Genomic DNA, 15,746 nt, shown 5'->3' with positions numbered 1-15,746 from the left:
TCTGTGAGTACTGGATAGGAGTCCCTCAATAAATTGCTCTTTTAACAGTCTGTCTCCATCTTTCACACTGTCTGGATCAATCTGCTTTACGTCTCGCAGCGCCTCCTGCAGGTTAAGTGCATTGTCCCGTATACTGTCCTGCACTCTCTGCTTACACCCAAAGAATCTCATCTTTATTTCAGCTGCAGTGCTGGTGTCAAAGGTGCTTTTTAGCTTGGCCAGAATCTTTTTAACAGTCTCTTTATCACTGTCCTGCCAGGCTTTTACCTCCCTCTGCGCTGCACCGGTGAGCTGCCCAATAAGGATGTTCAGAAAGAGGATACACCTCAAACAAACTGCACAGTCTCTCTTTCAAATCACTCAGGGTATGTGACTCACCTGAGTACTGCGGTAGCCAGGCCTCTCACGGTATATAGGGCATGGACAGCGGCATTATGGGGACTGCTGTGGTGGGCGCTGATTCTTGCGGTGCCCTGGAGGCAACGCTGGCGGCTGGATTCAGCGGCGCTATGGGAGCCACAGCTGCGCTGGGCCCTGCATCTTGTGGCGCTGTGGGGTTTGCAGTGGCGTCCGCTCTTGCTTCAGACATTCTCTTCCCTCCCTACTTAACGTTGGCCAGGCCCTGGGTTGCGCTGGCTTACCGGTTACCGCTCCACCGGCTGGACGATCGGAGGACGCCGGAGCTGCAGGCCTCGGCCTCTCACTTCTCGCGTGCTGGCCTCTTCCCGTGCGGCGCTTCACTTTTTCGCCCTCTTCGGCTGGCTCCGCCCACGACGGCCAGCCCATTGCAAGCGGTGGGATAATGGCGGCAACTGCACAAATAGTCTATGGCACACAACACAGTCTCTGGCACACAGGACCTGGGGACACCGGGCTCCGTAAATACTGTTCGTGACGCCAAAATGGGTCGCCCTCCCAGGGCTGGGGGGTACTCGGTATCAGGCCGGTCTCTCAAAGGGGAATGTCACAGCAGCCGTGACCCGTCCATGGCCCTGGGCACCCATGTAAAAGGGGTTAAGTGATGGAATAAAGTTTATGAGTGAATGATTCGTGACGCCACCTGTGGTGCTCGGCAAATAGGGGGTTAAGCCGACGCTGCCGGCAGATCCTCTGGGACAGATGATGTAAGGCAGCAAGGTGTATTAGCTCCCCACAGGTAGAGCTGTAATCCCAGGGTAGCGAGGATAGGTGTTGAGGAAGAGGGTGCATTGTCTGGCACAGGGATGAAGCAGTGCTGACAGGGTTGCAGGAAGAAGGCATGGACACAACAGGGTGCAGTTTCTTTACCTTTACTTTGCTTGGCAAATGCAGTCCAGGGTCCAGATTACAGATGGCATAGGAGCTGGCTAGCCTGGAAGCAATTTAGGAATCTCTCTATGTAGATGGGTTGTGTAGTCTCCTTCCTAGCGCTTATTTTTAGGTACTTGCAGTACTGTGTTACACTGAAGTTCCACTTGCTTATTCTCTTTAGAACGCCCTCGTATGGCAGACAGCGGTAGCCTTCCTCTTCTGGCTCACACGTCGTTGTTGTGCCTCCGAGTCTTATGTGGGAATAGAGCATTTACAGCTTCCTATTCCTCCAGTTTCTGTTGCAGAACCATCAGTGTCCATACAGCCTTGGAGACCGGGCTCCAGATCATGTGCTATAGCTGGGAATGAGCCTGAACTCTGCTCAATCTCCCAGCTCTTCTCCTCCACGTCCACACACGTTGCCCTCCTCACACAAACTCCTCCAATTTTCCCTTCCTGGCCCCCAGAGAATAGCTCCTCCCCAGTTTTGGTTCAGAGCTCCCTCTGCTGACCTGGAATGGAAACTGTGTTGTGTGTCTTGATAAACTGCCGGAGAGATCCCCCATTGCTTCCAAGCATGACATCACCCTCCCTAGGAGGAAGGCAGTACCACTGTGGCGACCATACTCCTGGGGGCACCACATTTGCATAAGATTAAAAAAAACATGTCTACATACTTCAAGAAACCGCGCCACTGCTGTCCTCAAGTTGTGTCCGATATCGTAGCTCAACTATATTGAAGTACATTGGGCTGAGCTGCAATATCACACACAACCTGAGTCTGAGAGTGGAGCTCTGTTTTTACAAAAAGCTGGGACATATACCTAATAGATGATAGCTATTTGTTTCATTGTATACTAATACATCACCTTAAATATGATCTCTATATAATTACTAGCTGAAGAGCCCGGTGTTGCCTGGGCATAGTAACTAACTGTGGTTAGTTATAACAAATTATAACTTTAAAGCCTGCGCCTGCACATTTAATATTGTGGTCTTCAAAAAAGAAAAATATTGCTTCAACAAAACAGAGCTGGCGCATGCGCAATAGGATCTATCGGCAAGCAATTCTCTCAATCTGCACATGCGCAGTCCACTCTGTTCCGAGGACCAGTGTGGGAACGCACACAAGAAAAATAAATTGTCGCTGTTGAACATAGCAATGGTCCTGCACTGGAACACAACCACCACCATTTTTTGAAGCAAATTTTTTTAACACAATATTAACTCCTTAATGACTGCCGATACGACTTTTAACAGCGGCAGTTAAGGGACCTTATTCCTCTTGCACCTCATGCTCTTTTTTACACAGCCTACTCCTGCACCTCCTGCTCTTTATACACAGCATTTTTCTGCAGCACAGCTTTTCTCCTTTTATAGTCGCTTCCTCCGGCAGCACCTCACACTCCTCTTCCATATACAATTGGAAACACTTGATCCCGAGACAAATTGCACTAATTACAATAAAGCGTATTGTATACACAGCCTACTTCTTCTGCAGCACCACCACACTTTTTCCTTTAGACCTTGTTAACACGTTATTTGGTCAGTATTTTTACCTCAGTATTTGTAAGCTAAAACTTGGAGTAAAACAATCATAGGAAAAGTATATTAGAAACCCGCCACCACTTCTGTATTTTTCTTCCACTCGTGGTTTTGGCTTATAATTACTGAGGTAAAGTACTGACCAAATACTGAACGTGTGAATGTGGCCTTATACAGCCTCCACCTGCAAGATAACGCCTCATGGTTCTCTATACACAGCCTCATACTGCAGCTCATTTCTCTCATTTACCTATCACATCTCTCATTTTCCCCTCACATCTCTCATTTTCCCCCTCACACTTCTCATTTTCCCAATCACTCCTCTCATTTTCCCCCCTCACACCTCTTATTTTGACCTCACACATGTCATTTTCCGATGACTCCACTATTTTCCCCTCACTCCTCTCATTTTCACCTCACTCCTCTCATTTTCACCTCACTCCACTCTTCCCTTCACACGTGCACAGCAACTTCCTATTATGAGCACAGCAGTGTAATCCATGAGGCTCCTCCCTTTCCCTTGACATCATGCCTCACAGGAGCAACTACATTCTAGACACGATGGAACTAGATGTGGCCTGTGCATGCCGCGCACTTATACTCTGAAGGCAGCGGCCCTGATTGTAGCTTGCAGCGGCTGAGACTTTGCATCCGGTGAGTTTTGCAGGGTGGCTTTCGAGGTAAATGTGTCTTTGTCCGTGTGCGCTAACAACGTGGGCCATGTGGATGGGGCTTTGTGTGTGGAGTGAGTGTGGCTATGCGGAGTGGGCGAGGCTATGTGGAGTGGGCGTAGCTTGATACATACACACACACATACATACACTCAGCTTTATATATACAGATTAACAGCCTTCTTCTCGATCTTGAGCTATGCCGACTTGATGGATCAACGATCTGTTGGAAGATGGATCTTGTGGAAGCCTAGATAGGTCCACCAGGGTCTTCTTCATCGTTATCTTGATTGTATCAAGCCATCAGGTTTCTGGTCTTCCTCTTCACCTTGTTCCTTCTATTCTTCCAACCATTAAGTCCTCCAGTGATCGCTCTCTTCGTATGATGTGTCCAAAATAGTTTGGTAATCCTTACTGTCTGGTTTTATTTGTTCCAAAATTGATTTGTTTTGTTCTTCTTGCCATCCATGGTATTGATCCCACACCACATTTTGAAGCCATTGATTCTTCCTTTGCTTCTTTATAGTCTAGATTTCCATAATGTTGCTACAGAAAAGGCCAGATTATACATGAGCGGTGTCTTCGGCGCCAGTGAAATGTTCCTCTATCTGAAGATCTTGTCCAGTGACTTCATTGTTGATTTGCCAATAGCAATTCTACTATTGACTTCCGGTGTCATCACTACATATTGAGTGATCATTGATCTGTGTAGGTTGAAGTCCTTTACAACTTTCAATTTGTCCCTATCCATCTCAAATGTGTCTCGGTCGTACACAGCAGTACTCAATATCTATGTCTTCTTTGTATTGAGTAGGACTCCCATGCTTGAACTTTCCATCTTGACACTATATACAATCTAAAAATCATTTATTAAAGGGAATCTGTAACCCTTTTTTTTGCCCTATGAGCTGCCGACATTGACATCAGGGGCTTATCTACAGCATTCTGTTGATGGCAGAGCAGAGTCCTGCAGGGCGCAGGCGTCGGACGGTGAGGTCTAGCGCCTGCGCACTGCAGTATTCTGCTCTGCCCTTAACAGGGCAGAGCAGTGCGCCTGCACCGGAGCTACAACAGGAAGGGAAGAAGAGGACGGCATCGTATGAAGATGGGAGACGTCGACCGGACCACGACACTCATCGGACCAGACCGCTCCCTCAGGTGAGTGTAATCTAACGTGTTTATCTTATCTTTCAGGTTACATCAGGGGCTTATCTACAGCATTACCGAATGCTGTAGATAAGCCCCTGATGTCAATGCCGGCAGCTGAAAGTCCAAAAAAAAGGGTGACAGATTCCCTTTAAAGGAGATGTGTCATAGTTATTAAAGAAGGTGATTGCCAGGGGTCTGACTTCTCTTAACCACAGCTAGTTGCCATTATATGATTAAATGAATGGGCATCCTTGTAATGCATAGGCAGTTTGAGCACCAGGAGCAGGGGCCTGGCTGTCTTGGTCACTTGTGTACCACCTAACTATAAAGCAGGCCTATGGGAGATTGTTTCAGCTAACAATATGGCATCCATCTTGACCTTTATTTAGACGGTCCGTTGTAACAAAAGTTAGAGTGGATTTTTTTAAGCTTCTGGTACAATCCAGGCTGATGACTGTATGGACATTTTATATGGCAATACGCTAGTAAATTAGTGGAGTCGTCCAATGATATAATGGTGAAACACTTCTAATATATCACAGGACTAAACTAATCCCGTTATCTCTGCTCTACAGAAACAACATCCTTGTTCCAAAGAAAAACACGATGGAATTACTATCTATTAATGCTGCTCTTGTCTCTCCTATATTTACTGAATACATATATACCATTCGTGTTACTGTACGGTGCAGAAACATTCATAGAAATATCATACCGATAATTACTGGAGTTATGAAATAATTCAGATATCTAGAAGATAACAATCTGTGGGGTGGCTTATATCTACCTTACCATCTACAGCTGAAAGTAGAACCTATCTCTTGTCTGAGGCTACCTTACCATCTACAGCTGAAAGTAGAACCTATCCCTTGTCTGAGGCTGCCCTTTTTATTTAATAAAAGAATGGGAAGCCACAGTCTGGTGATTTTTCAAATTATTATCCAATATAAAAACACTCAGAAGAGTCTCTTATGTCCTTCAAAAGAGCCTAGTTTTCTTTTTAAAGTCAGGCCAGAAATTCCAGGTTGTGGGAATGCGGAGTGCGAGATCCCACAATTCTCACAGTAGAAGAGTGAGCTCTCGCCCTTTGCACTAAATCAGAGGTGACGCATATTTTGCTAAGCGGTTATTGAACAGTAATATCATAAAAACAAATTACAGTTCAGTAAGCACATAGTGAAATATGCAGAGACACTTTCACTGTGTAGGTTGTACGATCCCATTCTCCATGCCATGATCCCACAACTTTGAAGTTCAGGCTCTACTTTTGCTAGAAATTAAGGCTCATTAGTGGGATATTAGAAACACTTCTGAGCGGTTACCATCATGGTTCCACCCCTCAGTGTGTCTGGGATGCAGTTACTGACAGCCAGTCACCCAGTCTGGTACAGGGGCGTGCTGAGACTGTCAGTGCTTTGATTGACATCTCAGTCATCCAGTCGGGTACAGGGGCATGCTGAGTTGTCAGTGTGTTGATAGCTCGACTATCCAAACTGAGACTAGGAGGATCGACTGTCTCCAAGTGTTCATTATCCCAGGTGATTGCCATGCTACTTAACTGAGCTGTTTCTCCCAGATCTCTGCCAGATGTACATTCCGCTAGTGAGGTTTGTTCCCTTTATGCTTGAGTTCTGTATGCTTGTGTAAGCAGAAGGAACGGGCTGGGGGTACCTTTCTTGCGCCGGGTCCGGAACTGTCGGGGCTGTCTCCTCTGTTGTCCGGGGGAAAGCTTAAGGAACCAGACCAACCTTTGCACCTAGTAGCAGGAGGCTTGGCTAACCCAGGGAGAACTGAATGCGCGTGAAAGCAATCAGATTTGGCGGGAACAGACAGCGCATGGAGTGTTGGCTCTCTCAACTCAGGGGGCCAAACACTCTGCTCCTGCCTTTTCCGCGCTTGTCCCGCTTACGAAAGACCGGGTACGTGACCGTAAACTGCGCCCTGACTCTCCAGGCCAGATCTGCTGAGCCACACTGAGCTCATACTGTGTTGCGGCCCGTACGGTTCCCGTGACCACAACCACCGGACCAAAGGTACCAGAGACTAACTGTTGCCGTCAAGACTTCACCGGATCTTCTCTTATACCAGAACCTCACTGGATCAAGCCTCCGCTGACTGCTGTCGGCGCCATCACTCCGCATCGTGGTATCCATCATCTGGAAGTCGTCTGACCGACTAAGTTGTACCTTAAGAACTTGTTTCAGCCTGATCACAAGTGTTTAACAACATCCTTATTTACCTTTGTTACCTCAATTACTGTAATACCCCTGCAAAACTGCTCAACTCCCTGCGTGGAGTATATACCTGTTTAAGTAAATACGTTAACCCTTGAGCTGTCTCTTGTCTGTCACAGGATCCCGCCAACTGCTCACACTTGATCTTTCGTTGCCTGACCTTGGACCTCATTCTAACCATCCGTCTGTTTAACCCCTTCTGCTCTAATCCAATATTCTCCTTGAATGCTGACCTTGGAACGTTACCTGACTACGCTTTTGTCTCTTCCTTCTGTTAATGACGAACCCTCCTGGCTTCTGACTGTGGACTAATTGACTATTCTGACTCATGGCTTGGCCATGAGAAGTGACTAGTGTCACAGTTACAAGATGATATTTAGAAAAATCACCAGTCTCGGGCGACCAACTCATTTATTAAATAAAAAGAGCAGACTCAGATTGGGGATATATTTGAAAATATCTTAAAGAGAACCTATCTGTGCAAAGTTTGCTCCAGCCCCCTACAGTAAGCCGTGTCTATTGACAATTCTATGGCTTTAATGGATCAATTTCACAATTGCAAAAGTCCCTGTGATCTGTTTGGAAATCTCAGGCAAGTAGCATACTCTCCATGTTGTGGACAGCATCATCACTAAAAAGGATAGTATGTTGCCTGTCAAAGAACACATGATGTATGCAGAAAATTTCAGTACAAATCACAATGACATGGTGTGGCACAGTGGCTCAGTGGTTAGCACTGCAGCTCTGGGATCCTGGGTTCAAATCCCACCAAAGACAACATCTGCAAGGAGTTTGTATGTTCTACCTGTGTTTGTGTGGGTTTCCTCCGGGTACTCCAGTTTCCTCCCACATTCCAAAGACATACTGATAGGGAATTTAGATTGTGAGCCCCATTGGGGACAGTGCCACTAATGTCTGTAAAGCGCTGTGGGATTAATAGCGCTATATAAATGAGTAAAAATAAATAAACTGTGGGGGTTCTGGCCTTTCACAAAATGTCAGCAGAGCACCCACAGCGACGCACAGCACCGAACACTTACAGCGCCGTGCCGCACATCCGAACACCCCCTCATCCCAGCCTGCAGCAACGTTCCACTCTTGCCTCCTCCAGCAGCGACCCTGGGATTCCGCTTCACCGCAGCCACCACCCCCGGTAAGCAATAATACGCATGAATTATAAGAAGCACCACCATTTTGTTAAAAAAAAGGTTTTTTTCCTATTTTTCTCCTCAAAATTTGGGGTGCGTCTTATAATCCAGAGCGTTTTATAATCTGCAAAGTACGGTAAACTACTGATTCCTATTGTGGCGACACTACAATTACAGAACTACTGTATATATGCAGCACATATACACAGATATACACTATACATGTACACATATTATATATATTTTATAAATATAGAAACATACTGTACACTATATACAGTATACAGAAGAAACATACAGCGTGTATGTAGGTAATAGCAGGTATGCAGGATGCAGTGACGAGACCCGAGACTGAGTTGTACTTTGGGGGGAAACTTTTATAAATTTAAGCCGCTAGGGCTATACTAAGCAACCAAAACAAAGTAACAGATATCGTTCTCGCAGGGACTCAGCACAAACACTTTTAAAGAGAACACGACTAACCCGACGAAGGCCGGTTGCAATAGGGCCACGATGTGGATGACTATGGGTCCTTATTTCCTATATTGTCACTTATCCGTCCTGATGTCCCTCGGCGTCTCTGATGAAGCTGCTTTGGCGTCGCAGCCGCTGGGCCCAGCTGCTGAAGATCTGTCGTAGTCTTCGGGCGCCCCAGCGCCCAGGAAGAGATGGGGCAAAACAGGCCCTGAGGGAGTCCTTTGACGAGGTAACCCCCTGTAGAAACAGCGGGGTTCCGCTAGTTAGTGAGTTCAATCAGACTCCAGTCACGAAGCAGGGTTGTGTCGCAGTTACCAGGAGTGGCGGTTGGCAGGCCACGTGCACGGCCTGGGCCTGGGGAAAGAGTTTCTCCGTAGGCAAGGAGTAGGCCCCAACTGCCGACTGCAGCGGGGTGATGTCAGCTGCGGGAGATGATGAACAGGCCGCAGCCGCGGGCTGAAGCGGGGCGGCAGCGGACAGGCCGCAGCCGCGGGCTGGAGGGAAGCGGCAATGGCCGCGAGAGGTGGCGGACAGGCCGCAACGGGCTGGAGCACAGCGGCAACGGCTGCGGGCAGGTCGTGACCACGGATTGGAGTGAAGCGGCAGACTCTTGTCGGTAAGTTCGGCGCTTCCTCTCCGCAGGCCACTGTAAATCTCCCCTCTGCCGCTGGTCTCCTCCTTGGTCACCGTCTGTCACTCTGGCCCTCTCAAACTCCCACAGTCTCTTGCTTCGTGTCTGCCATTCCGCCAACTGACCCCCCTGCGTTCTCCCTGACCCTTTTATACACGCCCCTCCCCTTGCTGTTCTGTCACTCCCAGCAGTCCACTCTCCCCCTCCGTTCCCCAGGTACAGTTCCCTTAGGAACCTAGATGGCGGTCCCCTTGGTTCCGGCCCGGACACTCTGCGGGGGCCCTCCTCCCTACATGTATAAGCACATATATAAAGTATATACAGACGCATACAGTGAGTACAAGCACATATATAAAGTATATACACAAAGAAAATTTCAGTTTATATACATTATAATGTATACAGTATGGTCACATACATATACAGTATACTTATATACTCACATGCACCACAGATATGCACAATCATACTATATACTGTATATACAGTATGCACACACATACTATATGCACATATACAGACACACACACACTGCAGGGGCCCTCCTCCCTACACTCCCCATCCTGTATGCTCGCCAGTCCTCGGGCGAGGCCCTCAGTATACTTGGGTTGGTCTGCGGAGATGTCAGTTTTTGCTGCCATATGAACTGGTCCTGTTCGTATCGTTCGGGGGGTTTGCCAGCTGTTGACTGCTTGGAGCGTCTTAGTTCGACTAGGGTGGAGTTTTCTGGGGTGGTGGACGGTGGTGGGCTAGCTGGTTCGGGCAGGCTAATTGTGTCAGTTGGGTTGTCATTGAGTGTAGAGCCCCTGGATATGGTGGGGAAGTCTTCTTCGTCGTCCGGGTCCCAGAACATCGGCAAGGGTTCAGAGACCTGAGGAGTAGGTTCAGGTTGTACCGGGTCAGTGGAAGTACATGGGCGTAACATATAGCGGTGCACAATGCGAGTGGGCAGCGTTCCGTCTTTCTTGGGTCGTATTTTGTACACAGGACCCTCAGGGTTTATACGGCGTAGGACTCGATAGGGACTCTCTTCCCAGCGTGACTCTAACTTGTTTTGAGGGCGTTGGTCTAGTACGAGTACTCGGTCTCCAATTTGGAGGTTGGGAGGTAAGGATAGATTCTTTCCTGGGTGTTTTAACCCCTTTACCCCCAAGGGTGGTTTGCACGTTCATGACCGGGCCAATTTTTACAATCCTGACCACTGTCCCTTTATGAGGTAATAACTCTGAAACGCTCTGAATCTCTGAAGCACAATTTTGGAACCAAAATTTTTTTTTTGTTAGGAAGTTATAAGGGTTAAAAGTTGACCAGCGATTTCTCATTTTTACAACACCATTTTATTTTTACGGACCACATCACATTTGAAGCCACTTTGAGGGGTCTATATGATAGAAAATACCCAAAAGTGACACCATTCTAAAAACTGCACCCCTCAAGGTGCTCGAAACCACATTCAAGAAGTTTATTAACCCTTCAGGTGCTTCACAGGAATTTTTTGAATATTCAAAAAAAATGAACATTTAACTTTTTTTCACAAGAAAAATATGTCAGGTTCAATTATTTTTATTTTACCAAGGGTAAAAGGACAAATTGGACTGGAAAAGTTATTGTGCAATTTGTCCTGAGTACGCTGATACCTGATATGTGGGGGGGAACCACTGTTTCGGCACATGGCAGAGCTCAGAAGGGAAGGAGCGCCGTTTGACTTTTTCAATGCAAAATTGGCTGGAATTCTGATCGGACGCCACGTCACGTTTGGAGAGCCCCTGATGTACCTAAACAGTGGAAACTCCCCACAAGTGACCCCATTTTGGAAACTAGACCCCGCAAGGAACTTATCTAGATATGTGGTGAGAACTTTGAACCCACAAGGGCTTCACAGACGTTTATAACGTACAGCAGTACAATTAAAAAATCATATTTTTTCCACAAAAATGATCTTTTCACCCCCAATTTTTACTTTCCCAAGGGTAACAGGACTCTAAAAGTTATTGTGCAATTTGTCCTGAGCACGCTGATACCCTATATGTTGGTGTAAACGACTATTTGGGCGCATGGCAGAGCTCGGAAGGGAAGAAGCGCCATTTGACTTTTTTTGGCTGGAATTGAGATCGGACACCATGTCGCGTTTGGAAAGCCCCTGATGTACCAAAACAGTGGAAACCCCCCACAAATGACACCATTTTAGAAACTAGACCCCCCAAGGAACTTATCTAGATGTTTGGTGAGAACTTTGAACCCCCAAGGGCTTCACAGAAGTTTATAACGTACAGCCGTGCAATTATACAATCATATTTTTTCCACAAAAATGATCTTTTCACCCTCAATTCTTACTTTCTCAAGGGTAACAGGACCCTAAAAGTTATTGTGCAATTTGTCCTGAGTACGCTGATACCCCATATGTGGGGGTAAACCACGATTTGGGCGCATGGCAGAGCTAGGAAGGGAAGCAGCGCCATTTGACTTTTTTGGCTGGAATTGAGATCGGACACCATGTCGCGTTTGGAAAGCCCCTGATGTAAACAGTGGAATCCCCCCACAAGTAACCCCATTTTGGAAACTAGACCCCCTAAGGAACTAAACTAGATGTGTGGTGAGCACTTTGAACTCCCCCAGTGCTTCACAGAAGTTTATAACGCCCGGGCGTCAAAATAAAAAAATCGTATTTTTTCCACAAACATGATCATTAAGTCCCCATTTTTTTTATTTTCCCAAGGGTACCAGGAGAAAATGGACCACAAAAGTTGTTGTCCAATTTGTCCTGAGTACCCTGATACCCCATATGTGGGAGAAAACTACTGTATGGGCCCACGTCGGGGCTCGGAAGGGAAGTAGTGACGTTTTGGAGTGCAGACTTTGATGGAATGCTCTGCGGGTGTCATGTTGCCTTTGGAGAGCCCCTTATGTACCTAAGCAGTGGAAACCCCACACAAATGACACCATTTTGGAAACTAGACCCCCTAAGGAACTTATCTAGATGTGTGGTGAGCACTTTGAACCCCCAAGGGCTTCACAGAAGTTTATGACGCCCGGGCATGAAAATAAAAAAAATCATATTTTGTCCCACAAAAATGATATTTTTGCCCCCAATTTTTTATTTTCCTAAGGGCAACAGGAGAAATAGGACCCCAAAAGTTGTTTTGCAATTTGTCCTGAGTAGGCTGATACCCCATATATGGGGGTAAAACACTGTTTGGGCGCATGGCAGAGCTTGGAAGGGAAGGAGCACCATTTGACTTTTTCAACGCAGAATTGGCTGGAATTGAGATCAGACGCCATGTTGCGTTTGGAGAGCACCTGATGTGCCCAAACAGTGGAAACCCCCCAATTCTAACTCCAACCTTAACCCCAACACACCCCTAACCCTAATCTCAGCCCTAACCCTAGCCCTATCCCTAACCCTAGCCCTAGCCCTAACCCTAATGGGAAAATGGAAATAAATACATTTTTTTAATTTTATTATTTTTCCCTAACTAAGGGGGTGATAACGGGGGGTTTGATTTACTATTTATGGTGGTTTTTATTTTTGGCAGCTGTCACACGCTAAAAGACACTTTTTATTGTAAAAATCGTTTATGCATCACCACATATTGAGAGCTATAATTTTTCCGTATTTTGACCCACTGAGTCATGTGAGGTCTTATTTTTTGCGGGACGAGTTGACGTTTTTATTGGTATCATGTTCGGGCACGTGACATCTTTTGATCGCTTTTTATTCCGATTTTTGGGACGCAGAATGAACAAAAACCAGCGTTTCATGATTTCTTTTGGGGGGTGCGTTTACACCGTTCCGCGTGCGGTAAAATTGATAAAGAGGTTTTATTCTTCGGGTCAGTACGGTTACAGCAATACCTCATTTATGTAATTTTTTTATGTTTTGTCGCTTTTATGCAATAAAAACAATTGTATATAAAAAATAATTAGTTTTGTATCGCTTTATTCTGTGAGCTATAACTTTTATATTTTTTCTCTGATGATGCTGTGTGGCAGCTCGTTGTTTGCGGGACAAGATGACGTTTTCAGCGGTACCATGGATATTTATATGCATCTTTTTGATCGCGCGTTATTGCACTTTTTGTTCAGCGGTATGATAATAAATCATTATTTTTTGCTTCGTTTTTTATTTTTATTTATTAAGGGGTTCACTAAAGGGGCTAACTAATGGGACAGTTTTATAGGGCAGGTCGTTACGGACGCGGTGATACCAAATATGTGTACTTTTATTGTTTTTTTTTTTTTATTTCCAAAAAATGAATTTATTAGGGAATATTTTTTTTTTTTAATTTATTTAGCGATTTTTTAAAAATTATTTTTACTTTTTTTTTTTTAATTTATTAGGTTGTTTCAGGGGGGACATCACTGTCCTGTGACAGATTGCTGATCTGTCACATCACAGATCACTGTGACAGATCAGCAATCTGTCACAGGCAGTGTGCAGGTTTCCTCCTTGCCTGCGCTTTGCAGGCACTGAGAAAGCCAGCTCCCTGCAGGCCCCCGAAGGTCCCCGTCGTCATCTTGGATCCAGGGACCTGCAGGGAAAGAGCCCCCCGCAGCAACGCTGCACATTGCGCTGCTGTGGGGGGCTCAGGGAAGCACGGAGGGAGCCCCCTCCCTGCCGATGCTTTATGAGACGGTTTCTCTCCAACGTTAGGAGGAGGGGGCGTAAAGGGGGTTACTGTCATGGCTCCAGGCTCTGTTTATCCTCCTGCGCGCTCTGCCCGGCGCGCTCCTGCTTATCGGCGCGTCCCCGCGCCCGGCCTCCGGCTCCCCCGGCGTCAGGCACTTGCACTCAGCTTGACACCCAGCGCGCAGCCTCCTGGGTAGTCTGACGCGCTGGCCCCGCCCCCAACATGGCGGTGCCCACTGCTACTTATGTTCAGCGTCTGCTCAGGTAAGACGCCTGGTTATCGAATGCGGTGACACCTGTCTTGTGCGGCGATCACTGTGTCCTCAGGCCCCTTCTCATTGTCTCTGTATGCACTGTGCTTTAGAGGTGGTGCTATAGAGTTCAAGTCCTCTTTTTTGCTGAAGAGGCAATTTGCATATTATTTTCCCAGAGGAGCACTGCACGGCGAATAAGCCTCCTTACCTTGACAAGCCAGAGCTGGCATGTCATATTTTAACAAATATGTAATACAGTAGAGTAGAGCTCGGCCAAAAGTGTCTACCCTGTTATGGTGGTGGCTTAAAAAATCTTTTGGCCAAAACAAAAGCTGCCGGCTACATGTGTGATCTGGTGATGGGAACTGTTAATGTGTGATAGGTGAGAAGTGGAGTTTTTCCAAGAGAGAGCAGTGAGACTGTGGACAGTTCGAGGGGTGGAGGGCAGGGCTGGGGTGGAGCCTGGGTGGAGTCTCAAGGGGGCCCTGAAAATTTTGCCAGTATGGGGCCCCGAAATTCCTAGTGGCAGCCCTGTGAGTAACTAGAGTAACAGTCTCTAGCAGAGGTGGACCATCTACGGAGGCGAGAACTTGTGGTTTTTGCAAGGCCCTCACGGGAACAGAAAGTCTGTTAACCTCCTCTAGCCTAATAAAATTTCCGGCGGCACCCGAGTCCACATAGTCCACCAGAGAAGCCCGTTTCCCACCAACATGCTAGAGGACAGACAAAGTGAGAGGGAGAGAGGTATCACATACACCTAGGGAGGCCTCTCTTACCTGGCCTAGGCGGAGAAGTTTTCCGGACGCTCCGGACAAGTTCGGATGAGATGGGAACCGCTCGCTACCGCAGTAGAAACACTGACCACGGAGGCTCCTCTCCTTACGACGCTGGTCAGAGAGCTTTAGGCGGTCCACCTGCATAGGTTCGGGTGCCGGAGATGAAGGGAGGCTTCTGGGTCGAGGACTGGGTGGCCTGCGGACAGAAGAAAATGGACGAGAGACTCTTCTCTCCCTGGCCAGCTCTTGAAACCAGTGATGAATTCGAGTGGCTAAAGAGATCAAATCCTCTAGGGTTGTTGGGGTGTTGTGACCAGTGAGCTCATCCTTTATACGGCTCAAAAGGCCTCGCCAGAAGGCGCCCACCAAGGCCTCATTATTCCAACCTAAGTCGGAGGAGAGGGTCCTAAACTGTATAGCGTACTGGCCCACAGTTAGAGAACCTTGGCATAAATTAAACAAAGCCTCAGTGGTGGAGGCTAAATGGCCCCGTTCATCAAAAACCCAATGAAAAGTATCAAGAAAAACGGAAAGCTGAGTGACTACCGGGTCATCACGCTCCCAGAGAGGATTGACCCAAGCCAAAGCGTCCCCCTCTAGATGGGAAATGATGAAGGCCACTTTGGCTCGTTCTGTGGGGTACTGCTGGGGCAGAAGTTCAAAACGGAGATGGCACTGATTTATAAAACCCCGGCACAATTTGGGGTCACCGCTAAACCGGGGTGGCTTGGCTAACCGCGGAGGAGGATGGGAACCCGCAGCAGGAGGAGCAGATGCGGCCGAGTGCAGAGCGAGCAACCGACCATCCACCGAAGCCATGTAGCTGAGGATATGTGACTGGGTGTCTTGCTGCTGAGCCAATTCCTGTTGTATGCCAGCCAACTGGGCGGCGTTACCAGGGTCACAAGACTGGAGGGCGGAAAGACGCGAGTCCATAGTTTTCA

This window comes from Dendrobates tinctorius, unplaced genomic scaffold (assembly GCF_039654945.1).
Source record: "Dendrobates tinctorius isolate UK_male_01 unplaced genomic scaffold, ASM3965494v1 ptg000010l, whole genome shotgun sequence".
Taxonomy (NCBI): domain Eukaryota; kingdom Metazoa; phylum Chordata; class Amphibia; order Anura; family Dendrobatidae; genus Dendrobates; species Dendrobates tinctorius.
This window is presented reverse-complemented; position numbering follows the sequence as displayed.